The following is a 15,957-nucleotide window of genomic DNA, read 5'->3' as shown; positions in this document are numbered from 1 at the left end:
CAGAGTTTTGTGTGAGTTTAGCAATCAAAGCAGTAACAAAGTTATCTAGAGTACATTCTAACCCCATTTTAGCCAACACCTCTTGAGCTGAGGCTGTTAATGGTTTTATATCTCCCCAAGTAACTAGAATTCAAGTATTTTCGGGTCCTCTTTTAATGTTTCTCCTCTTTTGAGGAGAATGATTATTCTCTTGTTTGGATGACCTCTTATCTTCCAGGGTTAAAAGAAACTTAGAAATCAGCTTGTGAAGTCCCTAATGTACATTTATAATTGCTATTTTTCAAGCATGAAGCTAGAGTCCAAACAGGACATGTTGGCATAAGTGTAGCAGTCTATGCTTTTCTCCACGTGATCAAAGGCATAGGATCTTGGCATGCTGGTCAGGTGGAACCTCATATATTACATAATTTTATTGGTAATGGCTGTTTGAGAATAAAATGTCTATTCAATGCAGATGACCAATTTTGACTATTAACTTTATGTTGTATATTGAGCACATTAAGTGTAAATAAAACAATATTTAATGCATATTAATAAAAGAGAGGCTAGATCTTTGTTTCTGTTTTAAAAGGCAAGTATTAGGATACAATTTGCTCACTCAACAAAAGCTCGTCCAAAAGAATTATGAGAAATGAGAAATTTCATGATTTAAAACTATATCTCATTGATTAAAAATTGTGCAAAAGGATGAGATGTAAAGGCAGGAGCATTTTCCATCTTTAAACAAATAGGGCCTCTAGGAGCAGATCATGCTTGGTTACTTTCCATGCTCTCTGCTGGAACTGACTTGATATTTTCTTTTTTAGATTCAATTCTGTTAGTAATTTTTTTCTTTTGTTTTGTGTTTTGCAATAATGCATTAGTAATCATAAATATTTTGAAGTGAATAAATCATTATACTTCTTTCTACTTTGTAATTTTTTAATTTTTTTTTTTTATTTTTTAAATTTTGATTAGTGATTTAATTTCTGGATCATTGTTTTTTTAATGTGGCATGCTTGGATTCTTTTCACACTTCATATATATATATATATATATATATATATATATATATATATATATATATATATATATCCCACTTCTATTTATATATCCTATAGATTTTTATTTTTTACAGTATTTTACAAGTTGCTTAGACTTGTCTTACACTTGGTACTGCTTGATAAGCCTCTCCCATATTTGTAGAATTTCAGATTTGCACACTAGGAATGGCCCTCTCATTTTTTCATAAAGAATTATTCACATAAACATTGTGCTCATTGATGTTAATATTTTTCAATTTCAGTCTCTGAACTTTTTAAAAATAGTTATTTAGTGTTCTTTGAGTAATTCATAACTGTCATTATCCTAATGTTAAATTATTAATGTTTTATTTTTCTTTTTTTGTAACTTGTATTTAGCCATGCTTCTCTTTGTTTATATTTGCTGTACTATTTTTTATTTGTTCATTAAAAGAGCCAACAGTAGATTATATAGTAGATTATATAGTCCATTTTCAGGAAAAAAAAGTATTGACTTAAATAAATAAAAATAGGCAAGAAGAGTGCTGCATCCTTGTAATATTTGCTAATTGGGAGGCCATGCAAAAGTACTTCATATTTGAGAGAAGTCACAGAAATTTAGAAACAGCATGGCTCAAACAATTTTAAGAAGACTTGTGTTGTAGTTCATGATATAGAATTTTTGGGGTAATCTCAAGCATTACATATGAAACACTAAAAGTTGGATGACCTAAAGATCCAGAATTGCCAGTACTAAATATGTATCCATGAACAATTAAATCAGAAAATCGAAGAGATACCTCTGCTTTTGTGTTTAGTGCCAAATTTTTTCTCAGTATTAAAGCTAGGGACTCAAAGTGTGTGCCCATTAGTGTCAAATGTTTAAAAATATGTACTTATATACTATTATTACTTAGTTATAAAATATTTTGTCTCTTAAAGTGTTATAAGAAATATATGCAGTGAAAGGTGGCAGGCAGATATTAAGTTGTAGGAGTATTTGATTCACATGTGGAAGTCAGAAATTTAGTGAGCAAAATTTTGCTTACCAGGTACTGTGTTTTGTGTAGGGTTGATATTATAGTAAAAGTCTCCATATTTTTATTTTATTGAGCATAATAGGGTCAAGAGTTTTATTTTACCACATAGTGAGTGTTTTATTTTCTTCATAAATACTAGTAGAAGGAATACAATACCTTGTAAGAACAAAATTGATAATTATATGAAATAATGATTTTGTTAATTAATTCTATTTAGTCATTTTACCTTGAATATATAGTATAAAATACCATGATATATTTATAAATAAACAAAGTTGTATTTGTCAATAAAGGAAATTCTCATCATATGAATGTAAAAATATAAAAATCAATTTATTATACTTGACTGTCATGTGTTGAATTCATCCAAATATTATGGCCATAGGGTATGCAAGGTTTTTATTGTCTTTTAAAATGTTTTTATGAAAAATTTTATAGACATATGTGTATATTTCTTAGTAAATTTTTTGTTCATATTTCTTTTTAAGAGTCCATTGTCTCTTTAATATTGTTGAATATTTATGGTATTATCACTCAAAATCTACTAGCTATTTTCATGTCTCCATGTCATGGTAGACAAAAAGCATTTTCGGACACTCTTTGAAAAAACCATAAATGTTTATATATGTTTTACATTTCTCTTATTCTACTGACAGTGAAGGTAGCTGGTAGATATTTCCCAAATACACAATACTATCTTATGAAGGACAAAAGGCTGTTAATGATACTTTTCTACACTTTATTGTATTACTTTTCTTAATGATGTAGTCCTCTTTGGATAATGTGGTCTCTACAAGAATTTGGATAATATTCTCAAGGTAATTTTTTCTTTCATTTTTTTTTGAACTAATATATATTTTTTTGGAATGATGGTGACTTTGGACTTACTAATCTGCTACACTCCTGATGTACTTATTTTAACTTAATTTCATGTTATGTATGCAAAATATATTTATCCCTGACTAATAGGTATTGTTTTTTTTTTATTTTTGTTTATTTCAGCCATGACTCCTAATCATATCCAAGAATATTCACAGAAAAGGGCCTAAAACATATATTTCATGAAGTGATAAGTGCAAAATATAGAAGTTGTGATCTTGACTATTTCCCACAAAAGAAAATATGGAAAACTACAAGTGAGAGTGAAGACCAGAAATCTTATAAAAACTCAGGCATTGTCCATCACCAGATAATTTATACTGGAGAGAAGCCCTACAAATATAAAGAATGTTGCAAAGCTTTTATTAAAAAAAAAAAGTCTTATTTACCACAGAGGAACTCACAATGGAGAGAAGCCCTACAAACGTAAAGATTGTGGCAAAGCGTTTGGTAAAACATCAGACCTTATTTGTCACATCAGAACTCACACTGGAGAGAAGCCCTACAAATGTACAGAATGTGACAAAACTTTTGGTCAAAAATCAGACCTTATTCACCACATCAGAACTCACACTGGAGAGAAGCCCTACAAATGTACAGAATGTGACAAAACTTTTGGTCAAAAATCAGACCTTATTCGACACATCAGAAATCACACTGGAGAGAAGCCCTACAAATGTACAGAATGTGGCAAAGCATTCAGTCAAAAATCATACCTTACTTGCCACATCAGAACTCACACTGGAGAGAAGCTCTACAAATGTAAAGATTGTGGCAAAGTTTTTGGTCAAAAATCAGACCTTATTTACCATAGCAGAACTCACACTGGAGAGAAGCCATACAAATGTAAAGATTGTGGCAAAGCTTTTGGTCACAAATCACACCTTATTTGCCACATCAGAACTCACACTGGAGAGAAGCCCTACAAATGTACAGAATGTGACAAAACTTTTGGTCAAAAATCAGACCTTATTCGACACATCAGAAATCACACTGGAGAGAAGCCCTACAAATGTACAGAATGTGGCAAAGCATTCAGTCAAAAATCATACCTTACTTGCCACATCAGAACTCACACTGGAGAGAAGCCCTACAAATGTAAAGATTGTGGCAAAGCTTTTGGTCAAAAATCATACCTTATTCGCCACATAGAAATCACACTGAAGAGAAGCCCTACAAATGTAAAGATTGTGGCAAAGCTTTTGGTCAAAAATCACACCTTATTTACCACAGCAGAACTCACACTGGAGAGAAGCCCTACAAATGTAAAGATTGTGGCAAAGCTTTTTGTCAAAAATCATACCTTATTCACCACATCAGAACTCACACTGGAGAGAAGCCCTAGAAATGTAAAGATTCTTGCAAAGCTTTTGGTCAAAAATCACACCTTATTTACCACAGAAGAACTCACACTGGAGAGAAGCCCTACAAATATAAAGAATGTGGCAAAGGTTTTGGTCAAAAAATAGACCTTATTCACCACAGGAGAACTCACTGGAGAGAAGCCCTACAAATGTAAAGAATGTGGCAAAGCTTTTACTCAAAAAATAGGCTTTATTTGCCACATCAGAACTTACACTAGAGAGAAGTCTTACAAATGTAAAGAATGTGGCAAAGCGTTCAGTCAAAAATCACACCTTATTTGCCACAACAGAACTCACACTGGAGAGAAGCCTCACAAATGCAAGTATGTGACAAAGATTTTACTCAAATTTTACCCCTTATTTGCCACAGGATAATTTACACTGGAGAGAAGCCTTACAATTTATTGCAAAGCTTTTAGCAATAAAACAGGCCTTATTCACCACAACAGAACTCATGCTGGAGAATAGCCCTACAAATGTGAATAATGTGGAAAAGCTTTTAATAAAAAATAAAACTTTATTCACCACATCAGAAGACATGCTGGTGATTGTGAAATGTGAATAAAGTGATAATACTTTTAAAGAAAGACTAAACCTTGGGGCTGGGGTTGTGGTTCAGTGGTAGAGTGCTAGCCTTGCATGTGTGAGATCCTGGGTTTTATCCTCAGCACCACATAAACATAAATAAGTGAAATAAATGTATTGTGTCCAACTACAACTAAAAAATAAACATTAAAAAAAGAAAGACTAAACCTTATTAACAACAGAATTTATACAGAAAAGAACCCCTACAAATTGAAACAATGCAGGAAAGCTTTTAATAAGAAATCAATTCTTTTCACCACTAGGCTATTTATTCTGGAAAGAAGACATCTAAATGTAGAGAATGTAAAAAAAATTTAAATTCTATATCATATATTACTAGACATGAGAGAAAACACACTGGAGAAAAGCTCTACATATGAGACCATTGTACCATTACTCTAAGAAAGGGACAACGTTTAATCCTCACCACAATAACCATAGTGTAGAGAAAGTTTTGAAATGTGAAAATTGATAATGTGACAATGCCTCCAAAATTTATTCACCAATACTCAGCACTTGTGGATACATACTGGTTAGAGAAAATACAAATGTAAAAAATATAGCTACATGTTCTTAAACACTGCTTATTTTTGGAGAATTCATTGTGCCCAGAAACTCTAAAAAGTTAAATAACATTTCCAAAATGTATTTAAATTTTAAATTCATTGAACATCTGAAAACTCATACTAGTAGTGAACATTGAACAGATTTTGTCCAAAATGTATGCCTTATATAACAATGAAACATTTATAATAAATGTGAGAGTATAGTAAAGTTATTATCTATATATTACACCTTGATGTATATGAGGATCAGTAAAATACAGAACTCATTTAAGTTTAGAAAACAAGTAGTTGTCTTTAACTTTTGCTTAAATTTATTAAGCATTATCAAGTTATTTTGTAGAAATATCAGTCATAAATATCAAATGCATAGTGAAGAAACCTCATCTTTGAAAGAATATAATTGTTTTTATAAATTAAAATTACTATTTTCACTTTTGAATAGTGATAAAAGAATTATATGAAATCTATTTTTGATGTTTAACACTGAAGTGTAATATTTTAAACTAATATTTGTTTTGTATTTCAGTTTAAGTTTAGGTATTTTTATACAGTGAGCCACATTCCTAAGCCCTCTCTCCACTTTTTCAAATTTTGAGACTGTATTGCTAAGTTGCTTGAAACCACACTAAGTTGCTGAGGCTGAATTTAAACTTATGAAATTACTCAGCTTCCCAGTTTGCTTGGATAACAAGCATAGACCATGATGTCAGGTTTACAGTGCATTTTTTAACCTATATTTACCTTATGTATGCAATATGTCTTTATAACTGAATATTTGTTTATATGTTAACACTCATGTATTGCATCCTGTTGTTAAATGACAGACATCATAGTGTTCCACTTGACTAAATGTTCTATGTAACTGTAAAACATACTGGTGAGTGAATAATACTCTAGCATCTGTTAATACTTTTACACATTTTAATCAAACTTAATGTGGAATACAATTTGCATAAGTCAGATCATTTTTTTCTGTTTGTATTTATGGTGAAATTAAGAGTTATAAGAAGGATATAGATATAGGAAAATAAGCCCCAGGTTTTCATATCTTGATTTATAAATTTTAAAATTTTAACTTTTTAACATTTTAACATTTCCTAGTGATTTTAATAGACTGAATTTCCACAAACTTAAGGGTAGCTCTTACAGGAGAGAAGAGCTTTATCTTTCTTGTGTGCATAATGGCCTTCTAGACTTCATCCTCATTGGAGACATTTCATTTTTCTGTGAATGAGGTCAATGATCAGTGTTTTCATGTACATTAGTAAATTCTGATATCTTTGTTATTCTATAGGTAGTGTTATTTCAGGGCAGGAATTGGAGAAATGGATGTGGAGTCAAAGTTGAGTGAGGCCTTATACTTATGACAAAATAATCAATGAGCTATGTTTTATAGTCTCATTTTCTGAGGACCAAGTAGTAAGAGGTAAACTGAGAAGGTTGTATGTAAAGATTAAGTTTCTTATCATAAAATGTTGGCTTTTCAGGTACAATAGGGTAAAAGCTTATTATACACAGAATCCATACAAAAATCATATTGAACATCATTCACAATTTTATTAACCATGATTACATATAATTCATGAAGACCTGAGTTTACAGCAACATATGCCTAAGAACAAGGTCTAGGGACATTTTACACTCTCCAATATAGACATATTTATACAAATTTAATTATACATGAAACTACACTAAATGAGAAGAAAAATCAATTGGATCAACACACAACAATATATAAATAAAAACTTGTAAAGACTTAAGCAACTGACCAATAGTGGATGAAGTGTGGTTTCCAAATGCTAGGGGAAAAATGGACATATAATCGGTTAAAGGTAATTGAAGAAAGATAAGTTACCCACTTTGAACTACAACAGCATTTGAAAGAAGAAGAGTCACAAAGTAAGCAAAGATTATTCACCTCCATTTGTATGCTTTGTAATATTTTCCAAAAATTTTCTGCATATTTTATTGCAGTCAAATTGAGAAACCATCCAGAAAGTTAAAAAAGACAAGTATTGCCCCTCTGGTTTTAAAAGCAAGAAAAGGAATAGAGAGAGATTTATTGAGCTAGAAAAATTTACTAGTTAGAGTGAAAAAATAAAGAACTGAGATTACCAGAGTCTAATTATAATGTATTTCAGCCATCCCTGGCTGCACAGGGCATTTTTGCTTAGCAAAGAATTTGTTCACGTATGTACGCTTAAACAACATTGCTGTTTTTAGTCAGTCTTTTTCATTAATAACAATGATGTACCTTTCAACAGTTTCCAGCCACAAAAATACACAATTTCAGAAATCTTCTGTTTCATCATCCATATATTCTGCCACAATATTCAACAGGGCAAGATAATATAAACATTTTGGCAGTCCCATCAAGGCATTCACTTCTATTAATAGAAAAGTATGATACATGGAACAACGTAATTTTACTTAGTAAAAATATTTTTTTTCATGAAAAATAGATTCCAACTCCTTTGTCTTGGGTTTACATTAGAAAAAATATGAGGTAATTATACTGTATATTATGACCTTAGGCTATGAGCCTTAAAATACAAAAGAATATTAATGTTTATTTTTAAATATAGTTTTTATATTTCAAATATTCAAATTCCACAGCAATCAATGATACAAAAACATGAGGAAAAAAACTGCAGTTTGATGTCTCATCATGACATTTCAATACCTGCTGTAGATTCCCTGTGGCTTCCACTTTTAATTTAAAAAAATAATAATTTTTCCATACAATTTGGGTGAAGTGGAGGACAAAATCTCCTGCATTGCTTTCCTGGGCAAGCCATCATACGTAAAACAACTGAACCCCAAATCAAAATACGTTTACTCTACATTCTAATTATATCAGTTCTTAACTCATCTAGCATAAAACAAATCCACTTTCTTCTGGTTGAATATCTTGAGCTCAAATAGATGGAACCTGGGAGCTAAAAGAAGTATGACATAAATAATGAGGTCTCTTTTTTGCATAAGGCAAATTGTAATTTTTGTATTTGATTTTTCTGCCTGTGAAGATCTACATTTATCTTCCTACAATGGTATTATAATTGATGGTGACTTGTGTGATTACAGGAGGCTTTAAATGCAGCTACATGTATTTGAGTCCTTTCACTGGTAAAATACTATAATTTGTACTCTAATAGGAGACTCAAAATGGTGCTAGACAAACCTATTTTTTTAAGAGAGGGTGAGAGACAGAGAGAGTGAGAGATAATTATTTAATATTTTATTTTTTAGTTTTCGGTGGGCACAACATCCTCATTTGTGTGTGGTGCTGAGGATTGAACCTGGCTCATGCATGCCAGGCGAGGGCGCTACTGCTTGAGCCACATCCCCAGCCCCAAACCTATTTTTTTAATCTGCTTCTTTATTCATGGTTTCCTAGTGGTTTTGATCTAGTCAGTTCAGACCATTTCTGATTAATGGGTGTCATCAAAATATAAATTCCCTCTATAATCATTAGCAATGAGACAATTCTTCCCATTAAAAATAAAAAACATTCTCATATAGTCTTTGCTATATTCTAAGGAACCATTCTTGCTTTTGCTTTACTAAACAAAATCAATTCCACATATTTGAGTCCCAAAGTAAATGGCAATACATTAAACTAAGCACCATGAGGAATATAAGAAATACAAGATATCACCTTTGAAATATAAAAATAAGAATCAGAAATGCTAAGCCATTACCATCTAAGCTATACCAGAGCTTTTAAAATGTAATCTTAGATGTTCTACTCACTCTCATAGTAAGATGCCTTAGACTCAAAGATATTTAATCACTCACTAAAGGTCACTCAGTGAATGCATAACAGTTCTTATTGTAAAGCTTTTACAGAATTTTTTGATAATACATTGCAAAGTCTCACCTGTCTTCTTTAGAAATAAGACACAGAGGTTGTTTTAGTCTGTTTTATAATGTTATAGAAAAATACCAGAAACAGGCCAATGTATAAAAAGAGATATAAATGCATAAAAATTATTTTCTGAGAGGCTGGGGTTGTGGCTCAGTGGTAAAGTGCTCACCTGTCACATGCAAGAAGCTGGGTTCAATTCTCAGCACCACATAAAAATGAATACATAAATAAAATAAAGGTATTGTGTCCAACTACAACTTGTAAATAAATAAAAATATTTTTGAGTACATAGTTCTGAAGATTTAAGTGCACTGTACCAGAATCTTCTCAGCTCCTGTGACAGCTCCTTCACCTGCATTACACATGAGGTAGCATTATGGTGAGGGCTCATTTGAGAGGTAGACATAATGAGACAGGAAGTCAGGAAATTCATAAAAAAAGACTTGCTCTTTTGAAACACCCAGCTTTAATTAAAAACTATGATGTGCCCCATGAAATTTATATTAACCCTTTCCAAGAACATCTCCCCCAATGATCTAACCACAATTTACTAGATCTCACTTCTTAAACATTCCACTATTTTCCAACTCTCTCCCTTTGAAAGTAAGTTCCAAACACATGAGTATTTGGGGGACATACTCAAATCATAATGAAAGTAATATGAGAGAGACAATGGTAAAAATGAGACATAGAATGTCATTTCTTAGTAATTATAAAGATTCTAGATACTACAATAAAATGCTTTAGAGTATAGAAATTATTTTAGGTTGATATTTTATTTTAAAGACAATAGGGAATTAAATTAAATTTCTTTTTGAAGAATGAATGAATTTGAATGTGGCAAGACTAATGGAGTAGGTATATTAAAATAAGGGAAAAGTTTGTGCAAAAACTCAATGAATGTTTAGTAAACCATGCCTAGGTATAAAAAGAGAATGTTGGGCTTTCTGATTATGCTATATCAAGCCAAAAGTTTACTGGCTAAAATCTGGTGGCCCTCAAAACCAGAGCAAATATTCATATAAAAGATGCAGTGGACATCAGTCTCAACAGCTTCCTACTTAAAATATCTGCTTCCAAAGACTTCATGATTCATAGTAATTCTCAGGAGTATTATATTTCTTTCAATTTCAATTTTTAGCTTTCTATATACTTACCACCCCATCTCATGGCCAAATCAATATTTTCTTGAACTTTTTCATATGTTAATCTATACACTATCCCAGATATGTTTGTTTCTAGATTGTCAGGGATCTCTCCTAGAGAATTCTGAGATGTGTGAGAGGTTTAACAAGCATAGAAAATTGCTTATTAAAAATAAGCCATATTGTAAGTGGGAGGTAAAAGGAGAAAAGAAGCAAAAGTCCTCATCTAAACTTATATGTGTTGATACTACACAAGGTTATTCCAATGATGTCTGGTTTGGGGTAGGAAAGCAACTTTTCTTATATATTATGACACAAAGTTCATCAAATATGGTTGTTACAGACTTTTGGAGAACACGTAAATTTTTCTTAGTAATTTCTACATTGAAAAACTACTGTTACCTTTAAACAAAACTATCCATTGCAATAAATCTGAAATAGTTCTTTAATATTGCAAAACAGAAAATTGATGGCATTATTCACCGAATGCTAATATTTTCCAATAACACCTCACACCACAATATATGTACCTTATATAGTTTAACACCTATAGGAGTTCTTAACACAATGGATAGATAATTAAAGTAAAGAGTGAAATGAGACTCAGAAACAACTTATTATAGTAAAAATTATTATTACATTATTTCAAATACTAGTCCACCCTTTTGCTTTTTTTCCCAAAAGTTAATTTTTTAACCTTTGTTATGATATTTCATTTTATTTAAATAACATAATAAATAGTACTGTGTTTTCATATATACTCTCTGATGCATCTCAAATATATTTGCATACCCCAAGACCTTAGCAGATTTGTATACACATTATTCACTAGAGAAGCAGTAGTTACTTCTGAAATCTATATTGCTTTTTTCAAATGAGGTCTTACAGTTTTTTAAAAATATCTGAAATAATTATAATGAACTTATTTCTAATTAGCATATAGTAAGTGCCTGATAAATATTTGTGAAAAAGAATGAAGAAATAATAAGAGCATTTATATAATCTGTACAATATAATATGTGGTATTTCATGATTTTAGTTACAACTTATTGAATATTATAACAATCTTACTATGCGAGTAAGATGTGGGTTTGATGAACCAATAATAAATAGAAATTGTATGCTGCATTGTTCCTAATTCACCAATTTTTTCAAAAACAGACACTCTGATGTGTGGTTTTTGTCAACTATTATATTAGGAATGAATGAAGCTCAGTAAATGAAAAATTGGAACTACATACTTGCTTAGGGTGCCTATCATTCATTGTTAAAAAACCTTTAGCTATATAAAATTTCAATACTGTATGTACCATTGTGATATAGTGGAATTTTGATAAAATGTACATTAATAATGCTGAAGTCTTTCATTGAGTCTTATATCAGTTTATGAAATAAACTTACTGTATGTGATTTCCTCAATTCTAAGTGTCTTATGTTTTAAGAAACTATATGGACAATGCAAATTAAAGTTAACATACTAATATCAAGAGCAGAAGCACCACAGAAAAGATGAAAACAAAGAATTGGGAGATTCCACCATTATAGATGTAATTTTCTCAACATCTTTTCAATGAACCTAACCCACTATTGATACCAAAATTAATGAGCAAACTCTTCTCATGCTGATTGTGCATGATGCTATTATATAAAATGAAAACAAACAAATGTGTCAGAGATGCATTTTACAACATTAGTAAAAATACAATATATTGATCAGTATCTCACTGTGTTTTACCCCAGCAAATACCTTCTCAGTGTGCAAGATAAATGGGTAAAAATTTTTAAAAATGAAGTAAAATTTATGTTAAAGAATAATAACTATTTTTTCATAAGGAAAATATTAATGTCTTTTTGAAACAACATGTCAATAAACTGTGCCCTGTCACATAAAGGAAAGCAACAATTCTGGTAATTTTCTTCATTTTATTTTTTGAATATGCCAAGTATTCTTTGGCAAACTTCCACATATATTGTTTTAATTTTACAGGTGTAAATTATATCTGGTTTTCTCTAAATTGCTACTTATTTAATATAAATTTGGTGAGAAATTATTTCTGCATGTGCTGAGAGTGAAATATAGTGAGGAATGGAAGTCATTTAAAGCTCTATAAATTGCAATCCCAGAATTGTGGGAGGAAACTGTATATAATCATGAGAAGCATATTGAGTACTATGAATTTGTTCCAGATATTTATTTTCCTTAGTATCCACTTTTCACATAAAGTAGTGCTTTTAAATGAAGTTGACTATTAAATATCATAGAAAAGGCCATCAGGGTAATCAGAAGAAGAAATTTAAAATAGAAACAATCAAATCATAAACATCTGGTTGAAAGAAGAACTGGCCAACTGTTGGACCTTAGCTTTTGACTTTACTGAATTTTCTCCTATCTTTTTTTATTATGATTAAGAGGAAGGTACTTCTATTAAAACCATGACCAGAACAATTTATAGAAATTTGTTTTTCTAAAACATGGATAAGATTGACTTGCTAACTCAGGATAGAATCTAATGAGTAAATCTTGTTATGGTAAGAAAAAAAAAGTATAACTACTCAACATGAATATTGGCCTTTTTAAGAAAAGAATATTAGGGTCAAAACCAATTTGGTAAGATAGTATTGAATATTTTATATCAAAGAAAATGCAAAAATATTTAAAATATTTTTGATTATTAGATGCATGTAAAAAATAAAAGTAGTGTCCAGGCCTGATGTCATACCTGTAATCCCAAATATCATAGAGGCTGAGGCAGAAGGATCACAACTTCAAGGCCAGCCTTGCTAACTAAGTGACACCAGGTCTTAAAATAAAATATCAAAGAATTTTGTATATATATGAGTGATAAAGCACCCCGAGTTCAATCCCCAGTGCCATATAAAACAGTAGTTTCCAACATTTACACCCAAATCAGCAGCCTACACTCTATCTGCAACTATGTAAAGTTTTAAAAGGAAACTAAATTTAGCCATACCTACTACTAGTTGTCTGATTATATTGATCATAATCTTGAAATTTAAATAGAAGACCGTATACAATGTTTTAGGTATTCCCATTACTTTTTCTAATTGCATTGAGAGAGGGAGGAAAACCAATTTAACTTATGGGGCCACTTCTTTTTCTTCAGGCCGAATCAATCAAATATTAAAAGGATTTAGCGTTTAATTGATTATCTTTTACGGTATGTGTTCTGTGATTTCTTGCTTAATCTACATTGGACACTTTATTATTTCTGAGTATCAGCATCTGTACAGACCACCACACCCCACTCTATTTTTTAATAGTTACAAGTCCCTGTTTTCATGCTTCCTTTGTTAGTTATTCTCTTTAAAAAATAATTATGTGTTGCATTCTTTGTATACAGAAAATTTATGAAGGTTAAAAACCCGTAAGCATTTTCACAAATTTGACCTTAAGATACTTTTCATCACAAAACACACACCAGAAGTAAGAATGATTTCTTTCTCTAATTTATTAGCCTTTCTGACATCCAATATCAGGGCATGAATGCTGCTCATGGAGGGGTGTTCTTACCATCAAGAACAATCAATACTACTTTTTTCTATCCCATTAAATTTTACAAAAAGTGCACATTTTACTGTGTTTCATATACAGAACTTGGCTTTCCATTATTTGTGTTTAGTGCATTTTTACTTTCTTTTTTCATCACTTTGTTTTTCCTGTATTTTCTAATATTCATTTTTTTGTGATGAGAAAAATAGATCACTAGAATCTTCTAACTTTTGCTACATTCAATCACTTGACTACTCACTAGCTAATATTTCTATTAAACCATCATTTCAAAAGTAGGACTGAGGTATGCTAACAAAACTATTTTCAAGGTCTACTGCAGAATCAGCATAACTTTCTTGAGCTTTGCAGTTAGAGCCACTGTTTCTGTCCACAAAGTCTGCTCCCTTTTTTAAAATTTTTTTCTTCTATATTGAGTAACTCTTTTTGAAATGAGGCATGGAAAATAGCTTTTTAGATTTTTATCATTTATGAAAATCTATTTTTATTTATCATTGATGGACAATCTGCTTCATTTTAGAATACCAGGTTGAATACTATTTTTTCCTTTAAATCTTGAGGTTATTCTGTATTTATCATCTATAAGCCATCATTAAGGATAAATACTTGGGTTTTATTCTTGCTTTCTTGAAGCTGACCATGGTTTTTCATTTCAGGATATTTTCTTTGTTTTAAGCATAGCTACTTGAGAAAATCTGGAGATATATTTAGCATATTTAAATATTATTGATTATAGCATTCAACCAAAATGGAATATTTGCAGAAAAAATTTTCTTTTCAGTATATACATCTAGAAAAATGGATAAAATATGGAAAATAATATATCTGTTTTTTCAGACACCAAAAACAGGCATAGCAGGTGAGGGAAACCATAATGAATAAGTGCAGACTGGTTAGGCGAACTATAACTTTATTTTAAAAATGGTTCTTAATAAGTGCAGTTTGACAAAATGCTGTTAAAACTTATGGGTAAAGGGGAAGTAAAAATAATCAAAGTATACCACTGTAAGAAATACTTGAGTTCTGCCACCTGAGAGCAAACTATGGGGGAAACTTCATGTTATGATAGGAAAGAATCCCCCACTTTCCCTTCACCCTCTCACCCACTTAACCTCACCAGAAACCACCAAGCTGCCCAGAATAAAAGGTTTCAAGTTCAATAGTCACACTCTTTCCAACTACAAAAGGCAGTTACAATTCAACTTAACAAAGAAGCTAATGTGCAAAGTTAAGGGGATCTGAGACATCATATAAAAAGTTAGGTTAAAGATAATTCTGTTTCTTTTTTTCTCTGTGTGTGTGTGTGTGTGTGTGTGTGTGTGTGTGTTTTGTTTTGTTCCAAGGGTGTGGCTATTCCTTGGTCACCTGAACTCAGCAAAGAAACTGTTATTTTGATGAAGTGTTAGTGGGTGACCCTCATTAAAAACAGACAAATGTTAAAAAATTTTAAAAAGCCTAATTACTATATATATATATATATATATATATATATATATATATATATATATATATATATTGCTACTTTCTCCCTCCACATTTTGCTTTTTAAAGTATCTTTTTAAAAAAAATATTCATTTTTAGTTTTAGGTTGACACAATATCTTTATTTTTTTTTTATTTTTACATGGTGCTGAGAAGCGAACCCAGTGTTTCATGCATGCTAGGCAAGCATGCTATTACTTGAGCCATATCCCCAGCCCTAAAGTATCTTTTTTTAACTTTTGATTTTTATTTTTAGTCCTGAAAAGTAGACAGTAAAACAGCTTCTGGAAGAATTTACAACCAACTGCATGAGGGTCTGGGAAGCTGAGAGACTGAAGCAGGGCTGGGAGGAGCAGACCAGAAGTCTGACTAAGGAGAAGACTTCCCTTAGTCACTGGAGGCCAATTATAACTAAAATGAGACAAAAATCAATAAGTGTTTGTAAACCAGAAAATGACACAGATTATCAAGTTAGTATCAGTTATAAAAAATTCATATA

This window comes from Marmota flaviventris, unplaced genomic scaffold (genome assembly GCF_047511675.1).
Source record: "Marmota flaviventris isolate mMarFla1 unplaced genomic scaffold, mMarFla1.hap1 Scaffold_118, whole genome shotgun sequence".
NCBI classification, from domain to species: Eukaryota; Metazoa; Chordata; class Mammalia; order Rodentia; family Sciuridae; genus Marmota; species Marmota flaviventris.
This window is presented reverse-complemented; position numbering follows the sequence as displayed.